This window comes from Corapipo altera, unplaced genomic scaffold (assembly GCF_003945725.1).
Source record: "Corapipo altera isolate COAL_440 unplaced genomic scaffold, ASM394572v1 61167, whole genome shotgun sequence".
In the NCBI taxonomy this organism is placed as follows: Eukaryota; Metazoa; Chordata; class Aves; order Passeriformes; family Pipridae; genus Corapipo; species Corapipo altera.
The window spans coordinates 1,085,813-1,097,991 of record NW_020884949.1 but is presented as its reverse complement, the minus strand read 5'-3'; positions in this window follow the sequence as shown (position 1 = coordinate 1,097,991).

Here is a 12,179-nt window from a genome sequence, read left to right as displayed (position 1 = left end):
GGGAAAAATAACGGCAAAGACAAGAACGAAAAGACAAGAAAGAAAGAAAAGGAGGGAAGGAAGGAAGGAAGGAAGGAAGGAAGGAAGGAAGGGATCTTCAATGTAACACAGCAGAGATTAACACGGAGTTGGTGCAAATAATAAAAATATGCCTTATATTAGTAAAATGGTGAACACACTGGATGGGAGACACTGGCAAGAAAAGAGTGAACATAGATAAATTTAACATGTAAAAACCAATAAGTAGTTTCTGACTTTTGGGGATGAGAGTTAATACTACACTGTGGTGAAAAATAAGTTGAACAAGGATTATCCTACATTTAGTTGACAAAGATCTTTCAACAGAATGCTGGTCTGAAGAAAACTAAGGGATGGAAAACACTACCATAATAAAAAAGAAAATATATGAAGAAGAGAGTTGGAGTAAAGAATGCAGAATTACTTTAAAGGAAATATTCAAAGGGGAAGGCTGAATTTGAGGGATAAAAATCCATTAGTCTTACTTCTTTTGTGGAAAATAAATAAATTCAAATCTAAGTGAATGGACAGAGAAGATACATTTTTAAGCATCTTTTACAATATTTTTAATAAAGGTCCCTCTCTTGTGGAAAGAAAAGAGGACAAACAGTTACAGCATTCTGTATATACTCTCTTTATGGCAGACTCTGATAACAGAGTTTAATCTAATTTTTAATACAGGATTTAAAGGGGTATTTTCGTCCCTCAAGTTTAGATACCAATCTACAAAGGTAAATTAGCTGCCTAGATTCACAAGGATGCTTCTCAAGCTGAAGAGAGTTTTCTCCAGAGAGCCATCCACAGCATGAGACATCTCCAATGCTCTCTTTTTGGCTTCTGTCTCCAGGTGCTTCTGTGTCTCCACTGACTCTAGAAAAGCTTCTCTGGCTCTATATTGAGTAAAATGAACATTCCTTTTTGTAAAGGTTGTATTTACTTTCTATAGTTGAAAGTTTACTTCAGTGTTACATTCTTGGATCTTTTAGTTTTTTAATTGAGCTATTATTTATTAAGACATCAACTCTGAAAAATTTTTACTTGTATTTAGTGTTATTAAAGGTTCTTTAACCATCCCCAGTGAACAAATGACTTATAATCTGTTGATTACTGAGCTCATGAAGTCCTTCGACCTCTAAGCTCTTTACAAGGCTTCATATATATCTCAGATTACAGGGTTCTTTTTGACAGAGCTATTGTTTTCTGAAAAGAGTGGGTGTTGGTTGTTTATTGATAATATATATAACAATACATGTATTGCTCCACTACAATAGATAAATGAGAACATTCATATGTACAGCCTTGTATATAAAAAAATCTTTATGGAACTCTTTTTTTACAGAGAAAAAAACCCATAATTTATTTTCCTGCTGAGAAAACTCTTTCTTTTCTGTATGTATATGCTTTACGAGAGTAAAGCTGTGATACCCACTAGTATGTTATGCCTAAGGAGTAAAACTATTGACTGTGCTTTTTAGGATGAAGCTTTAAATGCTCTTTCTGGCCTGGAGACATCAAGCATTTTGAAATTACAGACTGACATCTCTGACTGTCTCACAATATTCTATAGATTACTGATGAGGAGAGCAGAGCAGAGACAAAGTTACCAGGGTGAGATGAACAAAAGGCATTTGTTCAGCATTGCATTCTGATGAAAAAGGGATCGTACGAGTTTCTCAGCTGTTTCAGGGTAAAGTACATAATATTGCTGTGTCCACACAGCCATATGATCAGGTTATTCTAAGTCTGAGCATTACAAGGCCTACTAACCAACTGGAGAGTGTTACAAAACACTGATCACAGTTTTGTAAGCTAGAAGCAATTGTGAAGCTTTGGAAAGCTATTTAGTTCTAACCACCCATACCCTGTCTTAAGTAGATTATAGATTGAACACTTTCTAGTTCATGACATTCTATTGCAGTGGAAGAGGGCTGGAGTGTATGTTTTTATCACACCACCTCTATTTTCTAATTTCCTCTCTTCACTTCTGTATGAATTGATTAATTATTATTTATTTAGTTTCTAAATGAGGCAGATGCTTTTCCATCTTGCTGAAACACAGACTTAGACTGTAATTTCTTTCAAAATAGGAACAGTGTTTAAAGCTCCTACTTGCTTAAACTAAAAGCAGCACAGTAACAAAGTTTAGAATAGAAACAAACAATGATAAAGCATAAACTAAAATACTCCAGCTAACACTTCTGTCACAACAGCAGCAAGCTCTGTGGCCATACCTAAAATGATACTCCAACAGAGGCAAAACACAAGGACTATTTACAATTAAGAGAGAACTGAAGAATTGACCTGTTATTGTTTTGGCTGTTGTATAGGAGACATGCAGTGTATTTGATGATTAAAGTTACATAGAAACACAGAAGAGTTATAGCATCAGACAGATGAGGAGGGATCATGCAAGTCAACACAACGTAGACACTGTTTTAACAAATAGAGGCCAAAAGGAGTGCTACAAGGGGAAGCTGAGTCAAAAATAGGTTAAATATTATTTGACAGAGTAAACATTTATCAAAATTCAAAGACTTGTTTTCTGGTAGTCAACATAGTACAAAAAAACTACAAACGTTTTAAGAAAATTCAAAGTCATAATCAACAAGTCTTAGAGAGTTAAAAAGAATATACCTAGTAAATAATACCACTTTAATTCAAGCATTAGGGTGATATCTGTGAACATAACTTATTTTCTCATCTATCAAGGTAAGTTAATAGCAGCAGAAGAAGATTTCTCTAAAATGGACTTGTGAAACTTTCCCTCTGCTGCTTTGATTTCATGCTTTGTGTTATTTGACAGAACAGTCTTGCTATATTATTATGAGGAGGTTGGAGGTTTGTTTTTGTTTTTGTTTGTTTGGTTTTGTGTGTTTTTTTTTTTGTTTTGGGTTTTTTTTTTTCAATTTTTAACTTTTCATAGAGCTTCAGGTATCCAAAGTACTAATGTTTCTGTAATTTGAAGATAGAATAAAAAAATAAGCTATTTGTAGCACTCTGTGTCCTTAAACACATTTATCTGCTTCTCCACATGACATAGTAAGAAAGAGTCCAGCAAAGATTGACATGTTATGGTCTGTAAACTTTTATTTTTGTAACTCATTGACCTTAATTGACTGAGATTTTAAGGTCTGCAACATAACTATGTATTTGTTCTATTATTCCAATTAAAATTATAAGTATATTTTCTTTTGACAATGCAGTTCACATATAAACTGAGATATAACGTGTTTCAGTTGCAAAACTAGGAATTTTTAGTACTAATGATCAGTGTAGGTAGAAAAACTCTTACCATTCCCAGCCCATGGCCCACTGAAATACAATAATGGTATGTCTGGTAAATTCTGCTAAGCTGCAAGTACAGCTATTGCTTTTTAACATGCGACTGAGCTTGGTGTTGTCACTACTCTTAGAATTTAAGGAAGAAAACTTCGCTTTTAGGTAAAGTAATTCCCTTTAAATATCCATAGAAAGTAATTGAAATATTGTATATTAAAATATAGAAAGAGGCTAAAGATGTTGGTTCCTTTCTTGTGACTTAGTGAGAGAGAGTGAAATTCCCACTCTATCCAGCTAGCATGGCCTCAAACATCTTGTTCTAGTGAGTTAGCCAGCTTTTAGAATTGAACTTTTTAGTTTGCCTCTGTACTTGCTACTGTTTCCTAATTCCCTGGTTTATGTCTTTGCATTCTTCCTTTCCCCTCCCCTCTTCCCACATTTCTTGCTATACATTCTTATTTATAGAAAATTTATGTACAGCAGCTCCTTAACATCCCAGTCTTTAGTATATGGTGTTTTGACATAATTTATTTTCATTTGCTTTTAAAAAACTTACTTTTAAATACAGGTCCATTATTTATACACTTCTAGTGGTTAAAAAAATGCATGAGTTTACATAAGTTTGTATACCAGCACATAGGTTTTTTGATACCATTGAATCCACTGTCTCCAGGCACTAAACATACTGCCTTTCCTACTGCTCAATGTTTCTCTTTAAGCACAGACGTCTTCCTCTATTCACATTATTAATTCCATACACTCTTGTCTGAGTACTTATGCTCTAATTTCTTCTCCTAACTATTTTTGTTCCACAGGCTGTTTGTTCTTTAAACCAGGAGGCTTTGCCTCAGAGTCTGTTTAATGCACTCATCTGAAGCCTCAGTTTCCAAGAAAAGAATTATTGATGCATTTACCGAATTTTAAAATTGTAATAGCAAAGTTTTAACTGAGGGATAGTTAATTAAGCTGTATTAAAAATATTTCAAGTGATGTTGTGTCCCTATTCTAAATATCTCAGAAATACAATCTTATGAATTATAGTAATTTAGCAATGCAGAATCTATGTTGGAGTTGTATGGTCTTAGCAATGACAAGCTATTTATCTTTAATAAAAAGAGATATATTAAGTTATTTACTGCTTTTTTAAAAAAAAAAATATCAATTTATTTTCTATTCCTTAGAAGGAAAATATACCTAAAAGGATATGAAGAGAAAATGGTCTGGAGAGAACACATGGGTAGGTATGAGGAACATATAACAAAGATGGTTCCCATGTAAAAAGTGTTCTGATATTTCACTAAATGTATGTTTTATATCCTTCTATTTTGTACCCACATATTCAAATTTAGCTTCGAAGTTACACATATTTTTTATGTTCAAAAGCAAGTTATTGTTCCATGGTATTTTGCTAGTGAAAAAGGCTTTACTAAAGGCCAAACACAAAACTGAATACTTTTTAAATAATTCTTGATATGCTACTGATCTGTATGAAGATTTTCAGTCAGTAGAAACATCTAAGTTACTACATATAAATGTTCTTACTTCATATACCATATCAGAATTAAAGAACTATCTGAAATGTTAATAGAAAAATTATTATTCCTTTTGATCTTCAAACTTTCAGAAGGGATCCAAAAGGAGAAACTAGCTGACTTCTCATGTTGTATTGACAGATTTCTCAAGTAACCTCTCTGTGCAAGTGTTCTCACAATTTCACAAAATCACAGCATATGCTGAGTTGGAAGGGACCTACAAGGATTACTTAGTCCAGCTCCCAGCACTGCACAGGACCATCCCTGAGTGTCACACAATGTGCCTGAGACTATAGCCCAAATGCTTCTTGAACTCTGTCAGGTTTGGTGCCATGACCACTTCCTTGGGGATTCTGTTCTGGTAACAGTAACTTCTCCCAAACACCTTTTTAACTGTGCAATTGGAAGAATGCAAACTAGGGAAAATTAATGAGGTATGTGCACTTGAAAAAAACCTGGGGGAAATGAATAAGTGGATATTTGTTCAAGTTTTTAGCAATGTTGCAATGGTAGAAGAGGGATTCGGGTTCTTCACTGAGTAAACAGTGAGGGATGATGAAAGACTTTAGAGATAGGTGCAAAAGAAAACTGAAATAGAGACAATAATTGGGAAGGTCAACAGAGGAAGCTTTTCTGTGAGGAGCTTCACTTCTGGAAACCACTGCCCTCTAATTTGTCTCAGCCATCTTTTAAGTGTCACATTGCAAAGCCATCTTATTCCTTTCTTGTAACCAAAGGGGACATCTTACATAGATTTTTTTTTTTTTAATTCCTGCTTTCTTTTTTTTCAGTTTTATGACACTTGTCCAGAAAACGTGGTGGACATCCATTTTCTATACACTGGAAATAGACAAAATATCAGTGATGTCAAAGCTGCAGAATCATTTAACCAGAGGAGATGGTACAGCTTGTGATGATCACACAGTAAAGATGAGTAAGATTGAAAACACCGAAAGCTTTTATGACACCCACAATAAAAAGTTTCCCAGTTTCATCAAATATCATGCCATTATTAAACCTTCAGGACAAAGATTAATGATGTTTCAAGGCTCTCATTCTCCTTATTCACTCCTTTTTGACATTTAGTTTTTCTGATGTCCCAAGTCTAGAACTTCATGGTGGAATTAATAGTAAAAATATGGTCCTGGGAAGCTTCTATTTTTCATTACACTCTGGGTTTAGTGCCTTAGTATAATCTAATCTCAGAAGACACACACCTTGAAAAGACACTTGACTACTAGAGCAAAAGAAAGGAATGCAAAACATTTTGTTCCATTCATCTTCTTAGTTGTAGGAAACAGCAGATAAGTAGGGCTGACCACAACTGGCAAGGATGATTGACAGCAGCGGTAAGGGTACAACTTGGCCAGGAATTGCAGACTACATAATGAAATGCAAAATATTATTACAAAGTCAACAGACAAGGATCAAACTTGTCTAAAAGTCAAGATTACTGATGACTTAAGATCTATATCTGAGTTTCTGAAGACATTCAACTTGTATGATTATTAAAGGCAAGTTTCAGATGGAAATTCTTTATCTTTTTTATGTGACTAGGTTGTCATGCTTTTGTTCAGATTTCTGTAGCAGAAGATGCAATGGATCAAGGAAATATCTTTGAACTGCTAAGTGGATATTTCTCTTAACTTTCCTGTTACTCCACTCCAAACTTGAAATTATTTTTTTCTTGTTTTCCAACAAAAACTCTTACCTGAAAAGATTCTACATTTCCAAAGCAGAATAATTCAGATAAGAATATAACAATAAAAGACAATATGCAAACAAGCTAAACAATATTAGAGTACAACCATAAAGAACATTTGTGTTCTTTCAAAAATATTTTGAAAGATATGTCTGTGCATTTAATCTTGTTCTATATATAGATATAAATTTGCTAATATAATGTGTACAAATTATTGTTTTCCTGATAGTTATGTCTGAGTCTCTAAAATTCTGTTTGTTTTTTTTTTTTTTTAATTTGAGGAGGAGCATAGAGGGTGGAAAGAATACAGAAGAAGGAATAAAATGAAGTCATTATTCTGATGAGACTATGTCCCTACACGGTATAAAACTTCTTTTTCTTTTCTTTTGTAGGAGACACTGACCACATGCGAAGAGCCACATGAATTCTCATTGATTCACTTCAGAATACTCACTTCACCTGGAGAAATCTGTCTTAAGACTACAGACTAGATGAAACAATTGCCTTGCATAGCCTTTCTACAGCCCCTTTCCATAGGTAATCAATACAACAGCCCTTCTGAAAGCAGGTTTTACAACCATCATATAAGGACTAAACCTCACTGAAGTAATGAAGAAAGAAAAAGAGACAGTTAATTCCATAATGATGACTGAAGAGTTGCCAGAAAACCTCTTCCTTATAAATCCAACAAACTTACAATATTAAATGTTTACAAACATTGTAAAATACTGATTTCAGGGGACCCAACATGGGTCTGCAAATTGTTCTGTTTAAGAACATTGCACTATGAAGACTTTTTGGGTTTATTTTCTGATTGTATGAACTATCAGTCTTCTTCATCTGTTATTTTGGCAACTGCCAAAAGATTTGTTTTGCTTCTTAGAACTTAAATGACAAACATGAGATGTTGGTTCAGTCTATTGATTTATTGTATTTTTTAATTTATCTAGCATGAAAGAGCCTATGCAATTACAACTATTTTTTCCTTTTCCTGTTCTTATTTTCATGATTTTTGCATGGGGAAAGTATGTTCCAAAGAAGCATTCTCCAAGATAGAGCTGCTTTTTTTTTTCCTCCATAACAAAACAAAACTAAAGGTTTTACTGAATGCAAAACTATAACAGTCTATTTATTTTGCCACCAAAAATATAGCAATATAGATACAGAAAAGAAACATCTCCCTTCTCTGTTGAAAAGACTTGTTGATGAGCAAACAGCTCCTAATAATGTATTAAAGACTTATGTCAGGAAGAGGGAGAAGAAGAATACATAACAAATGCTATGGAAGTATTAAAGAGTTTTCTTTTGACTGTTTTCTTCCAAAATGTAACTGAAGGCGTCTTCATCCATCACAGGTCCCCAGTTTCCAGAGTAACTCTTAGAATGCAGAAAATTCAGTTTTATAGGCATTTGTATAAGGAATAAAACAAACCTTTAAAGTAAATGTGATGCATCATGTTGACATAACAAATGTGGACACTAATTAAAGAGCAGCAGAATCCAACAGAGAAGTTTGCCCTCCATCTGCTTGACCTGAGGTAATAACAATGTTCATTTAACTAGAGCTGACAGATTTTCTTGTGTTAGTCTTGAATCACTGAAGTTGCCACCCTCAGTATGAATAACAATAACCATGTGTGTGACATCACACAAAATGGGCAAGCCACAGTTAACTACTCCTTAAGTTTGCTGTCTTCTCCTTAGTTGTTTTTCTTCTGTGATACTAAGGTTCAGGCATGCAAATCAGATGCATGCTTCAACTCTGAATCTTTCATACATAACACAAGCCTTTAAAATATTCCTAGGTCTTCAGATTTTGAGTGGTGCTACATCAAAACACTGGTATGCTGTCAGTTAAAAGCAAGATGCCCAAAATGTGTTATAATTTCTTCAGCCAATTAATAGATAATATTTCTATCCTCATCACCCCTTTAGTTCTATAAGTAAATAAAAACCAATTCACTAATAAAAACAATGTGGAAGTTAAAGAGTGAACCATTCAGGTCCAGCTCTATATTGACCCTTCAATATTCACCCACTGTTTACTTGGTGGAACAAGGTGAAAAACTTCCTCTAAACCTCAGCTTTAATAAATCAAGAGCCAAGGAATCCTTTGGTATGGAGGACTTTCATTAAACTTCCCCTTGGGAAAATATGTCTCTGTTAGGTTCTTCATATTTTTGATGAAAACCTCCCAGGAACCCAAACATTGTTGCAAGAACCTGATGAACTGCCAGTACACTTGAGAAAAAAAATGCTTCAAGGAAGTTTAAATGTAACCTCTACCCACCTCTAGGGTTCTTTATTGTCGCACAATACTGTAGCCCTAATAAATAAACGACAAATAGTCACCAAGTTGCAAGATGCTTATGGTCAAAAGCAATCCATAAAATTTAACAAAAAAGCTGTATTTTCAGCAACATGCACATCCTATTGTTTCACTAGTGATTTTTAAGCCTTGACAAATTCCACAGTAGCTCTAAGAAAAAGATGGGAGACAAATAGAATTAAATCAAACTACATAAGAATTATCAAGAGTTATTTCTTAGTCTGCAAAACAAATTGCAGTAGTATTATCAGCCACGTTACATCATTTGGTAGTATGACAAGACCAAGTGGTCTCCAAAAATTAACGAATTAATAACTGTCAATACAGTAATGAAACACTATCAAGTCAACTATCTGATTGTTCATCAAGCCATCAAGCAATCAGAGGGATTGTTTTTTCCTCTGCCTCATTATGGACCCAATGTCATATGATTTTCACCAGAAACACTTGAAGGTTTTTTGCTCTGTCACAGCATAATGCACAAAACTCCTTTGATAGAAGAGGAATGTAGGGAGTTCAAAAGTAAAAAGAAAAGACAAGGAAAAAAAGTTTCATGATTAGTTTTTGTTTTGGGCTTGGGTTTGGGATTTTTTTTGTGTGTGTGTGCGTGCATTGTTTTCCCCTTGGAATTGTTTCTTCACTGTAATAAATAGCATTCGTTTAAACTGTCTAAGTATCTCAAAGTGTTTGTTGACCCACAAGGCAAGGGAGCAGCCTCACAAGTTCAAGATCATAAATCCAAACATTACAAGCATGAAACAAAATTCATGAGAAAGGCTTGAAACTCATGGAACCCGTTTTTGAATGCAGATTAGATGTCAATACCCCTTTAATAAGTGCAAATGGATATCACATAAGAATTTTTTAAATATACATTTTTAAACTTCATCCTTCACTTCTGCCCATTCAAAAGCACCAATTAATACGTTCAGACCAGAGAAGTGCATAGTTCTCAACCACTGTGAGTAGCAACAACAAATTATATAGTTAGGTGGATTGGAATCATGGTTTCTAAGACCACTAGTGACTCCAAATTGAGCTGCAGTGCCATATGGAAGCATTATCAAGATTCTTCATTGTTATATTTAATTACAGGAAATTACATCAATATTATCTGGTTTAGGTATTCTGTAATAAAAACATATCCTTTTTCATATTAATACAGAAGTTCTACTTGTTGTTGTATTTTTTGAGTTTTTCGCGTTGCCTTTAAATAGTTCTTTCAATCAAATGTATCCATTTTCTCTTCCTAGTGTTTTTGTTTCCGATTTTTCTTTTGTAACAGGAAAACAAGACAAAATGTGTAAACTGATTATTTTAGATCTTTATTTTAAAAAACAAACTTTATCATTTAGTGTCCTTAACTCTTACTGAGAATGTATTCACATTCCAAGCCTTTACTTTTTTTTTAAAATAGTCTAAATTATTAAGTCTTCAGAGACTTCCTTGGAAGTAAAAATGAAATAGTATCCCATATCTGCATGTTTGGTACAACATTGCATAGGAAATTAAAACATTCTTTTTGTTGCTGGAATTGGCTGATGAACAAACAGCATCTTTCTTGGTCTGGAACTCTGATGTCAATATGAGTTAAAATATTCTTTCCATTTCCCTGATCACTGCTGCTTCTGCCTATCTCCTTATAAAGATTATGTTTATGCTTAGTAAATGAAGAAAGGAATTAGTGATGCTCCTCTCATTTCCTGTCTTCCCACAGATGGTGATAAATTCAAATTCAGACTCCATTAAACCTGAGTAGAGAAACCCAGCAGGTGGCTACACTAATGGAAAATCCTGGCCTTGGAATAATGGGAATTGCAACCGACAGCTCTTCTACACCACAAAAAAGATGATGTATTCCTATTGACAGTGTTGCATTTGAGTCCAGAAGGCTGATCTGATAGTTCAGGCCAGGCACAAGGGAAGCAGAAAGCCCCATGGGTATTTTTCTTGGCTACACCACTTTAATTTTTGTCATCTAAACCTTCTATTACAATTCATTGTAAAAAACTCATATAAGTTGGAGGGAGAGGAGAAAAAAATCCCAAGCTTCTGCATTTGGCCTACAGGCATACATTTGTTCTTTTTTCTTGGTTTAAAGGACAAATAAAGGTTGACACACAACAGTATTTCCAGCCACTTCTGTATTTTTAATGCCGACATTCTTAGCCCAAGTGCTTTTAGTGTTTCCAGACATGCTCATCTGAGAGAGTTTTTGCTAAAAAGATGCATAGATTGCCCTGAAGGTATAATGCCTGATGTTCAGCTACAATTTGTGAAGAAATACTGTATTCCTTGTCCTTTTTTCCTCTAAATTTTTTTCCTCTGCAGTTAGATCCAGAGAATATGTCACCAGTAGTTCTATGAAACTCTTCTGAAAAGTGATTGGACAGACCTATAAAATGAATAAGAAATTTAAACTTCATTTCAGAATATAAGGAGAATTTTTTTTTCTATGTGTTTTAATGCCTTGTCTGCAATTTTTATGTGGAAGATATTCTGGTCTTTTATCTTAATATCTTATTATATATATTTTTCCAAGCTTTTCCACACTGAGTAAAATGGAGGAGCTGCCAACCAAATAAAATTTTGAAGTGCCCACACTTTTACATCCTTGGTCACAAGATTGTTTGTTTTACACTTATTTGCTCACAGAACTTAAAACTGTAACAACTGTAAGAGGTCAGCAAATTAATGCCTCTAATCTAAATAATTCTAAAAATTATTCTGAGTATTATTTATGGTAATCTCAAAATACTCTATTGTACATCTTTCTCAAAAGTATTAATTTTTGCAACAGATAACAGAGTTTTCTGAATGGTAACTATGAAACTAGGTGCCTTTTTTTTTCTAGAGTAGTCAATATAAAATACAGAAAAAGAATCCCTTTTTTCTTTTGTTTTATTTTATTGTCTTGCAATTTCTTTTTCTTTCTATAGCCACTTCTTGATAAGAAAATATATTTCGGAGTTGTTAGTCTAGACATTTCACTTATTTGTTCTGAATTCAGACCTAGCTGGTAGGACAATATTAAAAACAAAATGTTCTTTTCTTTGCTTGCAAAACATTTTAAATAAGATTGATTTCTTATCTAAACTACTCACTTCCCATATCTTAATATCTGATTATAATGCTGGAGAATTGTGATTTTCCTTATAGGTATTTCTTTTGAATTCTTTGCATTTCATTTCACTATACCTTTTTTACAAAACTAATTGTCATAATAGTGACTTCTAAGTGGAAATTTCCTTCAGATCTTGGTTTGCTGATTCCTATTATACCAATATTTTTTACTTGACACTTACTTACATATATTTCC